Source organism: Vulpes lagopus, chromosome 3, assembly GCF_018345385.1.
Source record: "Vulpes lagopus strain Blue_001 chromosome 3, ASM1834538v1, whole genome shotgun sequence".
Lineage (NCBI taxonomy): Eukaryota > Metazoa > Chordata > Mammalia > Carnivora > Canidae > Vulpes > Vulpes lagopus.
In genome coordinates, this window is record NC_054826.1 from 130,989,844 (window position 1) to 131,004,295 (window position 14,452).

Genomic DNA, 14,452 nt, shown 5'->3' on the forward strand with positions numbered 1-14,452 from the left:
TCGGAAGCAGCTCCTTCCTCCGGCCGCCCGCCGGCCTCGGCTCGCGCTCCCTCCCGGGCAGGGCACACGCGGGACGCGAGACCCGGCCGGGAGGGGAGGGACCGCGGCGGTGGCACTGAGCTGGGAGCCTCTGCTCCATGCCAGGAGACACTCCGGGCGCTTGACCTGCGCTACGGGTGATGCACACGCTGGCTGATGCCCCTGCTCCTTCCTGGCCGCCCAAACCCGGGATGATTGGCACCTGGGCCCTAGATTTCCACCGATGCTTTTGGAAATGAATGCATTTACCGAGATGCTTAATCACACTGTCTCTACAGGAGAGCGAATCTAAATGAAGTCTAATAGGATGAACCTATTAATTATAACTCCTACCTCAGGCTCTTTTTCTCTCTCTTCGATTCATTGTGATTCATGTTTCAATCCCTCTGGGAAGCCACCCACCCTCAGCCCCTGGGAAATACATGATATGTGTCCTGGTCCCAAAGGGGCATCTTTTGTCGCTGGCTCCAACCCCAAACAGTAATCCTACATCCTCATGCCCTTGCTCATACTGGCCCCTCTGCTTGGAATGCTTCTCTTTCCTCTTGTCTTTAAGGCAAACTCCTCATCCTTCACGCCTGAAATAATACCACATCCTCCACCAGCAAATCCTTCTTTGACTCCCCAGGCAGATCAGTGGTTCCTATTTCTGTATTCCCACCGGACTCGCCTCTTTCCTTCATGGTGGTCCTGAAAAGTTGTTACTCATTCATTCTCCACATTATTCTCAGAAGTATCTAAGGGGGGACTGAGAGTTTTATCAGGCCCCCACTCTCACTGAGACTCCCTTCTGGCTGGTCCTTTGCTCACTTACCTCAGAACAACAGTGCATGACACATAGAAAGTACCCAGTTAACCGTGATTGAGTCAAAGGAGACCATTTGGGGAGTAGCACCATGTGGCTACTGCATGCAAGGTGCTGTGCTGGCCCCAGGGATATGATGAGGGACATGCCCACATGTCCCGGACATGTCCCGGCTTCCCTGGCCTTGGGGGCAGCCAGAGCTCAGGAGTGGGCCAGCAATGGGTCCTAAGAGCCTTGCGGAAGGAAGATAAGAGACAGGGCTCAGCCAGAGGAAGGAGGTTAAGGATTTACTTCCTCCGGGCATGTTTTGTCAAGTGTCTCTGTACAAAAAAAAACAAAAAACAAAAAACAAAAACAGAAAAAAACCAACAACCAAAAAATCCCTACACAACACAATAGTGCTTAGGACTGATAAGAAGTTAGAGGAAGTAATGTGAAGAGAGAAACCTCTTGACTTGTTGAAAGGTTGTCAAATTTTACCTGCTCCGTCCTTTATCACCTCCACCCTGCTTCAGGCTCCCTGGAGGGCCGCTGTCCTCCCTGTGGGCATGAATCTTGGGTCCTCCTTCTCCCTCAACTGAAATCATTTGCATGATCCAGGTTTGAACCCGGCCTCTGCCCGAGACATTAATTTGCCTTTCTTACCAAAGTGGTGAGGATTGAAAGGGATGGCACACGTCTTTGTTCCCAGGGGGTCCGCAGGGAGTGAGTCCCACTGTTGTAGTTACTCTCGTTACCATTTTTGTCTGTCCCCCCACAGCAGCCTTAAACCATGACACAGCCGGGGCCTGTGGACCTAGGAGCCCCAGCGCCAGATTTCAGTCCCAGCTCTGCCACTGCTTTGCGGTGTAACTTTAGACAAAGCCCTTAATTCTTCTGAGCCCTTCTTTCCTCAAATGTACAATGACCATGGCAAGCCCTTTCCCCAAGGAATGGTTGTGAGGTCAAACGGGCGACATATGGAGGTCTCTAGGGCAGCTGACAGCACAGAATGAGGGCTTGGTTATGAAAGAACAGTTTGGAATGGAGGGCTATGGTATGGGGGGGGGGGGCAGCTCTGTCCACACGGAGCTGCAGAGGGATGAGCACGCCCTGGATCACAGGACTCCACAGCGGGACTCACGGCGGCTTGCCTGTGTTACCTTCAAAGGGAGGTTCTGGGGTGCCTGGGTGACTCGGTGGTTGAATGTCTGCTTTAGGCTCAGGTGATCCTGGGGTCCTAGGATCCAGTCCTGATCAGGCTCCCCACAGGGAGCCTGCTTCTCCCTCTGCCTATGTCTCTGCCTCTCTCTCGGTGACTCTAATGAATAAATAAATAAAATCTTTAAAAAAAAAAAAAAAGAAAAGAAAAGAAAAGGAGAGGCTGTGAATCTACTTGACTTCAGATGTGCTTTACCACCAGACATGGGGAAATTGAGGCTACAAGAGCTTATGTTACGTCTAATGGGCTTCCCTGGGCTGCATCTCCTGTGCTTTTTCCTGCACTGGGCCAGTACTCCTGCCCCCTCTCCCTGTCTGGCCTGGGATACCTTGGGTAGGCAGGTCCTCATTAGATATCAGGGCTAATCCTGCAGAACAGTGTCCATGTGCATCTAGCTCCTTGGCTGTTCACACCCGTGTAGGCCTACGTGTGCCCAGCCATAGGCAGGGAGTGTTGGAACCACAGCACTAGAAGCATTCCCATCCCATGCTGCCTTGAATGAGCAAGTGAAGGCCCAGACAGGCCAAGGCACCTCCTCCAGAGGATTGCATGAATTGGTGCAATCCGGGGTGGGATCTACAATCAGGAGTGAGACTCGAAGTGAACTAACTCTGAGTCCCGTGTGCTCTCCCTGGTCAGATTAGCCACTGTTCTCCACACTGACTTCTGGGAGAGTCATGTCCGGAGCTGGGTCACTGGGGAGGCAAAGAGGAATTTGGAACAATCCAAGATTTTGGTCTTGATGATTTCCTAATGTAGAATCATCAAGAGGGCAGCACTCAGCTGACCCTGGAGGAGGGCAGAAGGGAGTATGAGAGGGACCCTGCTGGCCAGAGGAGTGAACCAGGGGTGGGAGGAGAGAGGTTGAAAAGAGAAATGGAGGTGGATGGCAGGAAGTGGGAGGAAAGCCTCATTTGCTGGGCGTTGACATGTCATTTCCCTGAAATTATTTGACAGGCGATATCCCCTTGAGATCCTTGAGATCCAAGGAGTTGACTTCTATCGCAAAGGGCTTCCTTGCTGGTTCTTTCTTCTGTCCCTTTCTTTCTTCTCCTCTCCTCGCCACTCCTCTCCTCCTTCCTTGTTCCTTCTTTCTTCCCCTCAACCTTTTTTTCTCCTTTTCTTTCTTTCCTCCCTCCCTTCCTTCCTCCCTCTTTCCCTCCTCCTCCTCTGTCTCCTTCTCTCTTTCCTCCATCAAAGTGGCCCCCGTGCTGTGGCGGGCCAGGGTGTACCCAGATCCTTGACTAACCAGGTTAGGGAAGCTAGGTATCCCATCTCCCGTCCTGCCCCATGCAGGTCTTTGGTGCTGCCAGCTGCCTTTTTAAACATGTCTTCCCCCTCTTTTAAGAGGGTGGGTGGACACAAAGGGTGGTAAAGCAACCATGATGGACAGATCTTGGGCTGGATTTCTCATCAGTTAAATGGGAATGGTAGCTCCCTGCCAGCTGGCTTCCCAGGGCTGCCATGAAGAGTTTGTATCTGATAAACTACCAAGGGGGATGGTAAGACCACTCTTCATCTGGCTGGGGCGGGGGGGAGAGCCAGCTGTCCCCCCTGTCCCTGAAGCTGGGGAAGTTCCTGTGCTGGTTTATGGCATGCCACCAGGAGTCTCACCCCCCGGAAGGCGGGCATTGCTGGTAGGCTCTCTGCATCATTATCGGGGCTCAGCTCTGCCCTCTGCTTCCTGCCACTACCAGGCTGGGCACCATCTCCTGGATGTGGGCAGGAATGGGCCCTCTTGGATTGGTGTCACAAACTTCTCAGAGCTGATCAGTGTAACCTAGAAATAAAGCAACTTACCTACAGTGAGTTTGGGCTTCCCAAGTGCCCTCCCTGCCCCACTAGAGTCACAATCCCTCAGCTGAGGAAACATCTAGAATGAAATTTTGTTCCAATACTCATTGGAAAAAGAGAACCACATTGAGGATGATGTGTCTGCTGTTGTCCAAGCAGCACACAAGCCCACTTCCTATCTTTGGTACTGTATGACTTCAGAGTGAAGGAGGCAGAGAATTACCTGGAAACAGGAAGTTAAAAGCCTACGCTCTCCATGTTCATCTGTTAATGCAATAAGCTTGTTCCCTGTTGAGTGCTTCTTGCATGCTGGGTCCTGCCTGCGCTCATCCAGTCCAGCTGAATTGCATGCCCCTTGCTCAAAGACTGCCAGGGACAGTCCAACAGGAGGCAGGGCGAGTAGTGATGGGGAAAGGTCCGAGGTGCGCCAAAGACCAGAGTGGCTTGGCTTCTGAAAGTCACTGCAAGGAGCCAGAAACCTGGAGAGAGAAGAGCGTGAGTGTTGGAAGAGTTCAGGTGTCAGACCCCTTTCTTCCACTCCATGTGATTTAAGAGGATTGCTTGCCTGAGGTCTCTATGTTGGTTTGCCTGAGGCCACCTGGGAAATCCCAGAGGAGCCTTTCACAATGGGGGTGGGGGCAGGCTGGCCAGGCTGGGGCAGCCTGGATCAGAGGGCGTGAATGTGGAGGGAAAGCCTTTCCAGAGTTCCCCTGGGTGAGGGAAAGAGAAGCATGAGTGACTCCCACTCTGGCCTGAAACATCATCTCTGTGTCTGCCCTAAACCCCAGGCCAGGCCCTCCCTCCAGCCTGGTGGCAAGTTTTCCTGTTGGCAGGTGCTGTGCAACTCTCCCCAGGGATGGGGAGGAGTCAGTTCAGAGTAGCCAACACCAGGGGAGCCGTGGAGGGTGGGGAGCAAAAGATAATTTCTGTAGCCATATTGCTTGGATTGAAACTCAGCTCTGGGGGATCCCTGGGTGGCGCGGTGGTTTAGCGCCTGCCTTTGGCCCAGGGCGCGATCCTGGAGACCCGGGATCGGATCCTACGTCGGGCTCCCGGTGCATAGAGCCTGCTTCTCCCTCTGCCTGTGTCTCTGCCTCTCTCTCTCTGTGACTATCATAAATAAATAAAAATTAAAAAAAAAAAAAGAAACTCAGCTCTGCTTCCTGCTAGCTCTATGACCCTGCGTCATAACTTAACCTTTCTGTGCCTCAGTTTCCTCATCTGTCAAATGGGGATAATGATGGCATCTTTCACAGAGGGCTTCTTTAAAGTTGTTATTATGTGTAAAATGCTTAGAACATTGCCTGGACTCCAGCAGGTGCTCTATAGGGGGGAGAACTCCACAAGCCAAGAGGGCAGTGCATCTGTTGACCAGTCAATTTCGCACCAGTTAATTTCGCACCAGTGCGACCAGTTAATTTCGCACTACCCTGTGCAAAATTAAAAGAGGACTCCAGAGTGGCTGTGCTAATGCCTCCTCAGCAGTACCTGGGCCCAGGAACAAGAGGGGGTGGGTAGGGAGGCGCGGCCAAGGCTGCCTGCTTCCACCTCAGGAAAGCCCCTTTCCACTGTGGGTGCCACGGCCCTGCTCCGGAGCCCCCAAGCAGGGGGCTTAACCCTGAATCCCGGAGGATGGATGGGCCTGTGCTCCCACTGGGTCCAGAGCACCGGGAGTTGCTGACGGGAGCAGGAATGCAGTGTTCCTTGGGAGCCTCTTCCCTCTCCTAACCACAATTGGCCCAGTAACCGCAACCACCAATGGTCCATTCATTGGAAAGCCTCCTGCGCAGTGAGCCGCCCGGGCAGCTCCCGCCCCCCCCCCCCCCCCCACATTCCTGCTCTCAGCTGGGCTCCTGGCCCTAAAGCAGACTGCCGGCAGGCAGGCCTGGAGGTCCACACTCTCTCTCTTCCCAGGAACAGCATCTGGAGCAGAGTCCAGGCAGGGCCACGGTGTGGCACGAGGGCTCTTCCGGGCTGGTAGGTGAGAATTCTCTTCCTAGAATTAAATTATTTTCCTAGAATTCTGGTGCTGTGCTAGAAGCTGGGCAGGGCCCAAACCCGATGATCCAGTCCTCCATTCAGTGTAGCAGAAGGAACACAGGATTTGGCTGCAGCTCAGGTCCTGTAATAATTTACAACAGGGACTTGTGGCAAGTTGCTAGAACCCCCAGAGCCTCTGAGCCTCTGTTTGCTCATCTATAAAATGGGCATTATAATGATTGGGGTCCATAGTATACAGTGATAGGATCCAATTAGACATTTCCTGGAAAATACTCTGTACCCTTGGAAGACTCCTGCAGATGTTGGCTGTCACTACTAAGGACTTTGGGTCTAAAACTAGAGAAGCCACTTTCAGATCCCAGATCTGCTACGCTCCAGCTATGAGATCATGGGCAACAGATCTCTGAGCCTCAGTTTTTCTCATCTGATTAGTAGAAATAATGCTACCTGCCTTAGAGAGTTTGTGAAAAGTCAATAGAGGATAAAAGCAGACCCTTGTCGCAGGGCAAGAGTTGCACTGAATGTTAGTTCCATCATGCAAAGGAGTAGTAGTGATGATACAGCCCGAGGAACTTGCCACGGAAAGTAACCCAGGCTCACAAGCCTCTTCTGTTCCACTCAGCTGCATCTCCCCATGCTATAATCATTCAATAAATATTTGCTGATTGATTGAAGATGACTGATCCTGGACTCTGGTGCCAAAATCTCTCAAAAAGCTGGAAACTCCAAACCCCCTGGGTGCTAGGCCCTGGGCTGCTCTACAGGAGATGGAACTATCTTGCCTGGAACCCCCCACCCCTCCCTGCACCCCAGACTTAGATCAGATACTTGTTTCCCTGAAAGTTCACGAAACACTATTTCACGAAATTGTATTTTCACTTATGCAAGAACATTGTCATGCCAAAGCTATTTTATTATGAAGAAGCAAAAAAAAAAAAAAAAACCCATAGAAAAAGTATTTTTAGAACACAACAATAAAAATCATATTCCGGTTCTTCCTTGGATGTTAAAAAATAAGACCATGGGCTATACGCCTGATTTTTTTAAGCCAACTTCAAAGAGGGATCTTCTTAGAGTTGAGTTTTGGGGGATCCTGGATCATGGGCTCATGTCATCCAGGATAATATGTCTTTGGGGGAATTTGTCCCCTTTCTGCCAGTGGGAGCCAGGGCCAGAGAGAAAAATTAGACATGTGCCTCTGAAATCATTAGCATTTCTTCAGACATTAATTAAGTCAATCATTTAATGAACATCCGGGGAGCACCTACCAACTGGTCAGCCCTTGACACTAAAGCTAAAATCATCAAACAAGACTCGTCCCTACCCTCAAAGAGCTTGTAAACACACAGTTCCTATAAAGAACAGCAGTGCCCTACAGTGTTAGGAGAAAATGTGAGTGGGAAGAGAGCCAGGAAGGCTTCCAGGAAGAGGAGAGCTTTGAGCTGCACTGAGAGCAGAAGTGCCCCATGTGCAGAAATGAGGAAAGGCCATTCCAGAGGGATGAGCACACACAAAGGTCAAGAAAGGTAAGCAGTGGGCTTTGGCACTATAATTATTCTGGAGTGACTGGAGCTTAGGTGGGAGAACACAGTGGGAGAGAGGCAGACCAGACCCGTTCCTCAGGTGCCTGTAGGTCACACGTGACATTTAACTTTACCTTGAGGAGCCACCGAGGAAGCTGGACTGGATGACAGGATCAGATCCATCCATTCGATGACTGTTTTTTGAGCTTCAGGTGCTGTTCTTAGTTCTGGGGGGCCTAGGAAGAGGCACATGTTGTACCACGTGGACTCTTATCCTCAGGAAATGCAGCATCTAATCAGGAAGCGAGGGGATTTGGGGTGTGTGTGTGTCAGAGACCTGACCACATATATTATCAACTAAAGGGGAAGGGAGCCAGGGAGCTAAACAGATGAAGTGAGTCAAGGCCACGGAAGGAGAAAGGTCCTAGGGGCGGGCAAGGTAAGATCAAGGGCGCAAGGAAAGGTTTGAGAGGTCAGGAGGAGGGATGTTTCACTTTCCAGGCCTAAGCTCTGGGTTTGGCAGAAGGAAAGGGGCTCAAGAGACTAAGTGCTACTGAGAGAGAAGTGATCAGTGGTGGGTGATCAGTGGGGAGGGGAGGAGGGGGGTCCGAAGTTCAATACCTCGTTCAACAGGGCAAATGATTACTAAGTATGACCAGGGGACCAGGGACACAACCCATGGCTGTGGGCTGTGCCCCCACCTCTGGGAGCTCCTGGCCTCTTTCTGCCCAGCTTGCTGCCCCGACCCACCCCTCCCAAGTCCTTTTGTTGAAATCGTATCTCTGAGGGTGCCTGAAATGGCCCCTCCTCAGAGAACTTTCCCATTTGCCATCAACACGAATGCTTTCTCCCTCTGCTGGGCCCTGTGGTGCTTTAGTCTCTGTCTCTCCCTTTTGTGTGTATGCTTCTCCTCCTTCCTCCAACTCAACTCTGAGATTCTTAAGGATAGAGACAGCAATTTGTGTCTTGCAGCACCCAAATAGACGAGGGACTCCATAGAAGTTTGTTGAATTGGATGACTGACTGAATGAATGAATGCATGAATGAGTGAATGGACTTCAAGAGCCCAGGTCACTCCTTAGATGGAAAAGACCACAGCTCCCCTAAAACCCAACCTTTAACTGAGCTTCTCCTTTCCATCCGGCTGCTGCTTGTCCCAGGGCTGGCTGCTGTGTCACATGCTGTCACAGGCCCTCTGCACTAGGGTGAGGTCAGGGCTCTGGCAGGAGGCAAGAGCTGCTGGGTTTGGACTCACTCTGTCAGTGAACCCAGGTGACAGCAGAACCCCGAGGGTTCCCGCAGGCTCACCTATGCCCCCTGAGACCTGCTGACCAGGATGCTGAAGCAGCCCTCAAGGCCTTCCTCCCCATGATCTCTGCTTTCTCTGCGCCTGCCCTCATGTCCCTGCAGGGCAAGCCTGTCAGTGGGCACCATCAGCTACCATGCTGGCCTCGTGCTGCCCTGGCTCCCTGCGCCACCCATCCCCACCCCCACCTTGCCTGATGGAAAGCCTCCCTCCGGTTGGTCCCAGTCTTCTGCTTGAGCTTTGGCTTTCATTATCCACCTGCAGCCTCCCCCCCCCCCCCAATTAGATACGTACCCACTCTGTGAATCTTTTTTTAATGTTTTATTTATTTAAGTAATCTGTACACCCAACATGGGGCTCAAACTTACGACCCTGAGATCAAGAGACGTTACTACTACTACTCTGGCGCCTTCGACTGAGCCAGGCAGCCACACCCACTAGATGAATCTTTATTCAATGTTTACTATGGCCCAGCTCATGGTTAGTTGTTGGAATTTCCAAAATGAAAGACAGTCCATTCTCAAGGAGCTCATGGTCCCGCAGGACTGGAGGGGGTTAGGCAAGGAAGTGGCCAGTTCCAGTGTAGGCCTCATCCCATAGTTAGAGCCAAAGGTGGGAAGCCCAGGTTGCCATGGGAGCGCTAGGAGGGGGTCTGGAAGGCTAATAGGGAGGGGAGGGGCATGCCCAAGGGAAGAAGAGAAGGGAGGGAAGAGAGGGTGTTCCAGCCGGTAGGAGTGGTGACAGCAGAGGGCTGAGGGGAGACTGGTTTGGTATGGCTGAGCGTGGGCAACTGGGGGTTTGATGGTCAGATAGGCTGGACTGGGCCACAGGACTGTCACTATGTGCCCATGCCCACCTAGGGAAAGAAACCCCTCCTTCAAGCCTTCTCAGCTGCCACCTCCTCCAAGAATTCCTATTTCCCCAGCCCATATGGTTTCTTCCTTTTCAGCAACCAATGGCTGTGTATCCGAGGGCCCTCTTCATGTTCTAGTTTATTTGAGCCTTATATGTGTACCTGCCCCAGCTCTCCCACTGGACTGGGAACTCCTCCAGAGCAGGGACACATCATTTCAACATTCTCCATAAACATCTAGAGGGGATATACTCTGGGCCAGGTCTAGGGTCCCTCGAAGGCAGCAGAGATGTCCACAAACTGAATAGAAATGCCAAAGTCCCCACCCAGATCACCTCTGTCCCTTTATCAGGCTTATCGGTGAGTCATCCGGAGGTTGCTTGATGAGCAAGGGACCCATCCAAAGGAAGGGCAGTCATCTGATGCCACTTGCTGTGTGACTTTTGGCAAATCCTGTAGCCTTTCTGATAGGAATAAAAGTAACTCCTCCTTCAGGGACTTGTCAGGAGCAAGTGCGCTAACAAATGTGGAAGTGCTAGGTGAACTTTAAAGCAGCCTCCAAAGGCCAAAAGTTTGGGAGTACAGTGCTTTTCCACTATTCCTGTCCTGCCTGGACAAAGCTGGCTCAGGTCAGCTTGGCCCTTGGTTCACTGCTCCTCTCTCTCTGATTTGCCTTCCTTTTTTTTTTTTTTTTTTTTTTGCATTTCATATCAGCAAGGAAAAGCTTCCAGTTCTGCTAGGAGGCCTCATGTGTAGGCTGTGATTTCCAAGGCTGCAGAGCATCCTCTGTTTCTAGAGGCTCTACTTCTTGGTTTCTTTAACCTCTGGGTTGAACTAATCTGCATTTCAACATCGGGAGAGTGGGAAGTTCTCAAACATGTTCACATGGTGGAGCCTCTAGAAGCCAAAGCCTATTTCGTGGAGCTTAAAAAAAAAAAAAAAAGTAGCACGTGCCATCTCAAATCATCCTTAGCTGTGCTAAACCAGAGACCATGTGATCTTTGGTTCTCCTGGAGCAAAGCAGTAGCAGGGTAACAGGTTTAAGGTTGAAGAAGAATGTCAGAACCTCGAGTCCTAAGTGGAGAGCACTCTACACTCAGCCTTCGGATGGGTCTTTATGTTTAGGGGTAGGACTTCTGTTCCAGGGAACAGAATTTGAGAGCTCTGAGTCTCAGAGTCAGACCAAACCTCAAAGAAACGGCCGAGCATCCTGAGAGCTCTCCTGGCCTCTTGGCTGCCCTAGATTTCCTTACTTTCCATTTTCCTTTCTTTTCATTCATTTCTTTTTTTTTTTTTTAAGATTTTATTTATTTAATCACGAGAGACACACAGAGGCAGAGACACGGCAGAGGGAGAGGCAGGCTCCCTGCGGGGACCCCGATGCGGGACTCGATCCTGAGACCCCGGGGTCACGCTCTGAGCCAAAGGCAGATGCTTAACCGCTGATCCAACCTCAGGTGCCCCAGCTTTCCTTTCTTAGATGCTCACCCCCATGATGCTCAAGACTATCTTGAACTTGCATCTCTTCTTGTCTCTTTCTGGAAAGGTAATGGCACATGGCAGCTAGGCAAGGACAAGTGCTCCGAGCAAGACTATCTGGATTCAAATCCAACCTCTGTGCTCACTGTGTAACCTGGGACAAGCTCTGCCGGTGCCTCAGTTGCCCTATTTGTAAAATGGCAATAATAATAGTGCCGACTTCCACAGTCCTGGAGAGGACAGTTAGCGCCGGGGCCAGCGCACCCTTTCCGTAAAGGGCCGGCAAGTAAATCGTTCTGGCGTGCGGGCCTACAGCGAGCCCCCAGGAGCAGCCGGCGGCGGCATGTCCATGATCAGTGAAGTGGGCCCGTGAAACTTAATTTCTAAAAGTAGGCGGAGAGCCAAGTGGCTTGCTGACGCCGAGTTAATGCATGATGAAAGTGTTTGTCAGAGAGTAAATAAGAAATGTTAGCAATTATTTTTTTTTAATTTATTTATTTATGATAGTCACACACACAGAGAGAGAGAGAGAGAGGCAGAGACACAGGCAGAGGGAGGAGCAGGCTCCATGCACCGGGAGCCCGACGTGGGATTCGATCCCGGGTCTCCAGGATCGCGCCCTGGGCCAAAGACAGGCGCCAAACCGCTGTACCACCCAGGGATCCCCCAATTGTTTTTTTTTTTAAGATTTATTTATTTGAGAGAGTGTATGTGGGGCTGGGGGGGCAGGGCGGTCAGAGGGAGAGGGCAAGAGAGATTCCTGAGGGGGCCCCCGACTCTCCTCCTGTCGCCTGACTCAGAGCCCTCAGTGCCCCTGGCCAGGCACCCACTTCTGCTCTTCACATCTGCCCTGGGGTCCCAGGCTTGCCATAGTCCCCTCCCCACTACCTGCAGCCAGAGGTGCTCCCTTCCTGCCACCCAGCAGGGCAGCAGGAGGGTCGGATTCCACTTCCTTCTGTGCAGGGGAGGCTGGACCTCCAGGCACAGGGAATGGGGTGAGCTTCCCTGGAGCCACTCCCAGAGGCAGACCCTGGAACTGGAAAAAACCTTGTGAATCCTGCCCTTGGGTGCGGGTGCGTGGTTCCCTAATTCTTTGTTGGTTTACAAAACGCCTGTGCATGTATATTCTGGACTGTGTTCCAAGTCCCCTCTCTTCCTTTCCTTCACACCCCAACTTGCAGCTTCTTTTTCTCTATTTTTTAAAAATATTTTATTTATTTATTTGAGAGGGAGAGCATGAATGGGGTGCTTCTCTCGCCCTTTCTTTCTCTCTCTCTTTTATTTTTTAGTTTTTTAAAAAAATATTTCATTTATTTATTTGAGAGAGAGAAAGCACAAGGGGGGTGAGGAGCAGAGGGAGAGGGAGCCCAACATAGGGTTGGATCCTGAGCAGAAGGCAGATGCTTAACCAACTGAGCCACCCAGGCGCCCTGTCTCTCTCTCTCTCTCTCTCTCTCTCTCTCTCTCTCTCTTTTTTATCTTTATTGAGGTATAATTGATAGAGAAAACAAACTGTACATAGTTAATGTATACTACTTAGAGAGTTTAGACCTAGGCATGTACCTGTGAAGCCATCAGCACGATTGGGTAGTGGACAGATCCACCACTTCCAAATGTCTCTTTGTGTCCCTTTGTGTTTTGTGTTGCTTTGCTTTATTTTTGTGGTAAGAATACTTACCCTGAGATCCACCCTCTTCACAACATTTTAAAAGCACCATGTCGTGTTGTTGACAATAGACACCACAGCCTTCCCTTACTAGACGCTGTGGGCCGTGTGACACGACTCTTCTGCAGAGAACACAGTCTAAACCCCAACAATGTCTGGAGCTGGAGCCAGCCTGCCATGGTGGCAGCTGCAGTAGGTTCGCTCTTGCCAGCCTCTGTGTCAGAGGGATGGGTTTCCTGACCCAGTCTCAGCTCCAGGTTACACCCTTCTGGGGGCCTGTGGCCCTCTGTCCCCTCTTTCAATGCTCACTTCCTTAAGAAGCCTTGCCAGACATTGTCCCCAGCTCCGAAGCCCTCACTGGTGCTAGCATCTCCCTCAGAAGGTATGCCTCAGAACCCAACCCCAGCCGGTGTCCCCTCCTCACCCTGACAGGCCTGGGAGGGCCAGAAGGGTGCCTCCTCTCTCCTTCATGGCCTTCACTACCTCCCTAGCTGGCTGGAAGAGGTTTCTAGAACTGCCTGACTCACCCACAACTGGTGTTGTCAGGCTGGCTGTCATGTGGCACGGTGGGTCCCAAGTGGGTAGGCGGGCAGCACGGGTTGGGGTGGGTGTGCTCCCAACCCATTCGGGGGCCTCCCTCCCCTCTCCGTGTTGTCCTGTGTTGCTGTCTTGGTGCCCAGGAAGTTGGCTGAGGAGGGAAAAGTCTGACCCCTCTTCCTGTCAACAATGACTTTCTGCTCAGAGCTGACCCCTCTGCGGTGAGTCACCAGGAAGGGCAATCAGCCTCTGCCAATGGAGGAGGAAGCATCAGTGTTAGAGCTTTCCTTCCACAGCCCACGACAGCCAGAGGCCTGCGGCTTAGTCGGCTTAGTCGAGGGCCTTCCATCTGAGAGAGGAGGCTTGCAACCCCTCCCCCAAAGTGGGGGGCAGTCTCTAGTCCATCTGGGGTTCTTAGGCATGGCTTTGACCCGCATCAAGCTTGCTTGAAGTCTTTGGAGGCTCTTCATTTCCTCTAGAATAAAGTCCAAATGCATTAGGTTGGCCCCAACCTTCCTTGGCTTCATCGCCCTTCACTCCTTTCATGCCCTCGGCTCCAGTCTGGGTGGCTGGCCTCCTTCACTCCTGCACGTGAGAGTGCGCACAGCCACCTCCACACCTTTGCCTTTGGCATGCCCCTTCCATGCTCTAATGTCTTTTTCTTTCCAGATGTACCTATACTTTACTCTCACAACATCCATCCATTCAAAGAATATTTGACGAACACCTTTAACTGTCAAGCCTTGTGCCAAGAGCTGAGGTTTCGGCCACCAACTAGCTAGACAAGCTAAGCATTCATGGGTCAGCGAGGCTTGTGAAGGGTACAGAGACATAAACAGGCACTTGCAATGAAGCAAGGTGGGCTTAGGGGGCTAGGGAAATACCTGGGAGGAGCACCTGGCTCCATCTTGAGAAGATCACCGAGGACTTGCCAGAGGAGGTGACACTGCTGATGTCTTGATGAGTGAGGAGGAGTTAGGTAGGCAAGGGAACCAGGGAGTGAAGGGGGCAGCCAGGATGTTGAGACCAGCAGAAGAGGAAAGGAAGAAGGTCCAAGGCAAGCGATGGTACATTCTAGGAACTGAACATTGGTCATTAAGTCTGGAGTAGATGGTGCAAGGGGGCATGGGGGGAGAATAGGTTGAAAGCTACCTAGTGACTGCACAGTTTGGATTTTATCCTCAGAGCCATGAGAAACTGATGGAAGGTTTAGAGCAGAGGCTCACAACAAGCAGACTTGCACCTTAG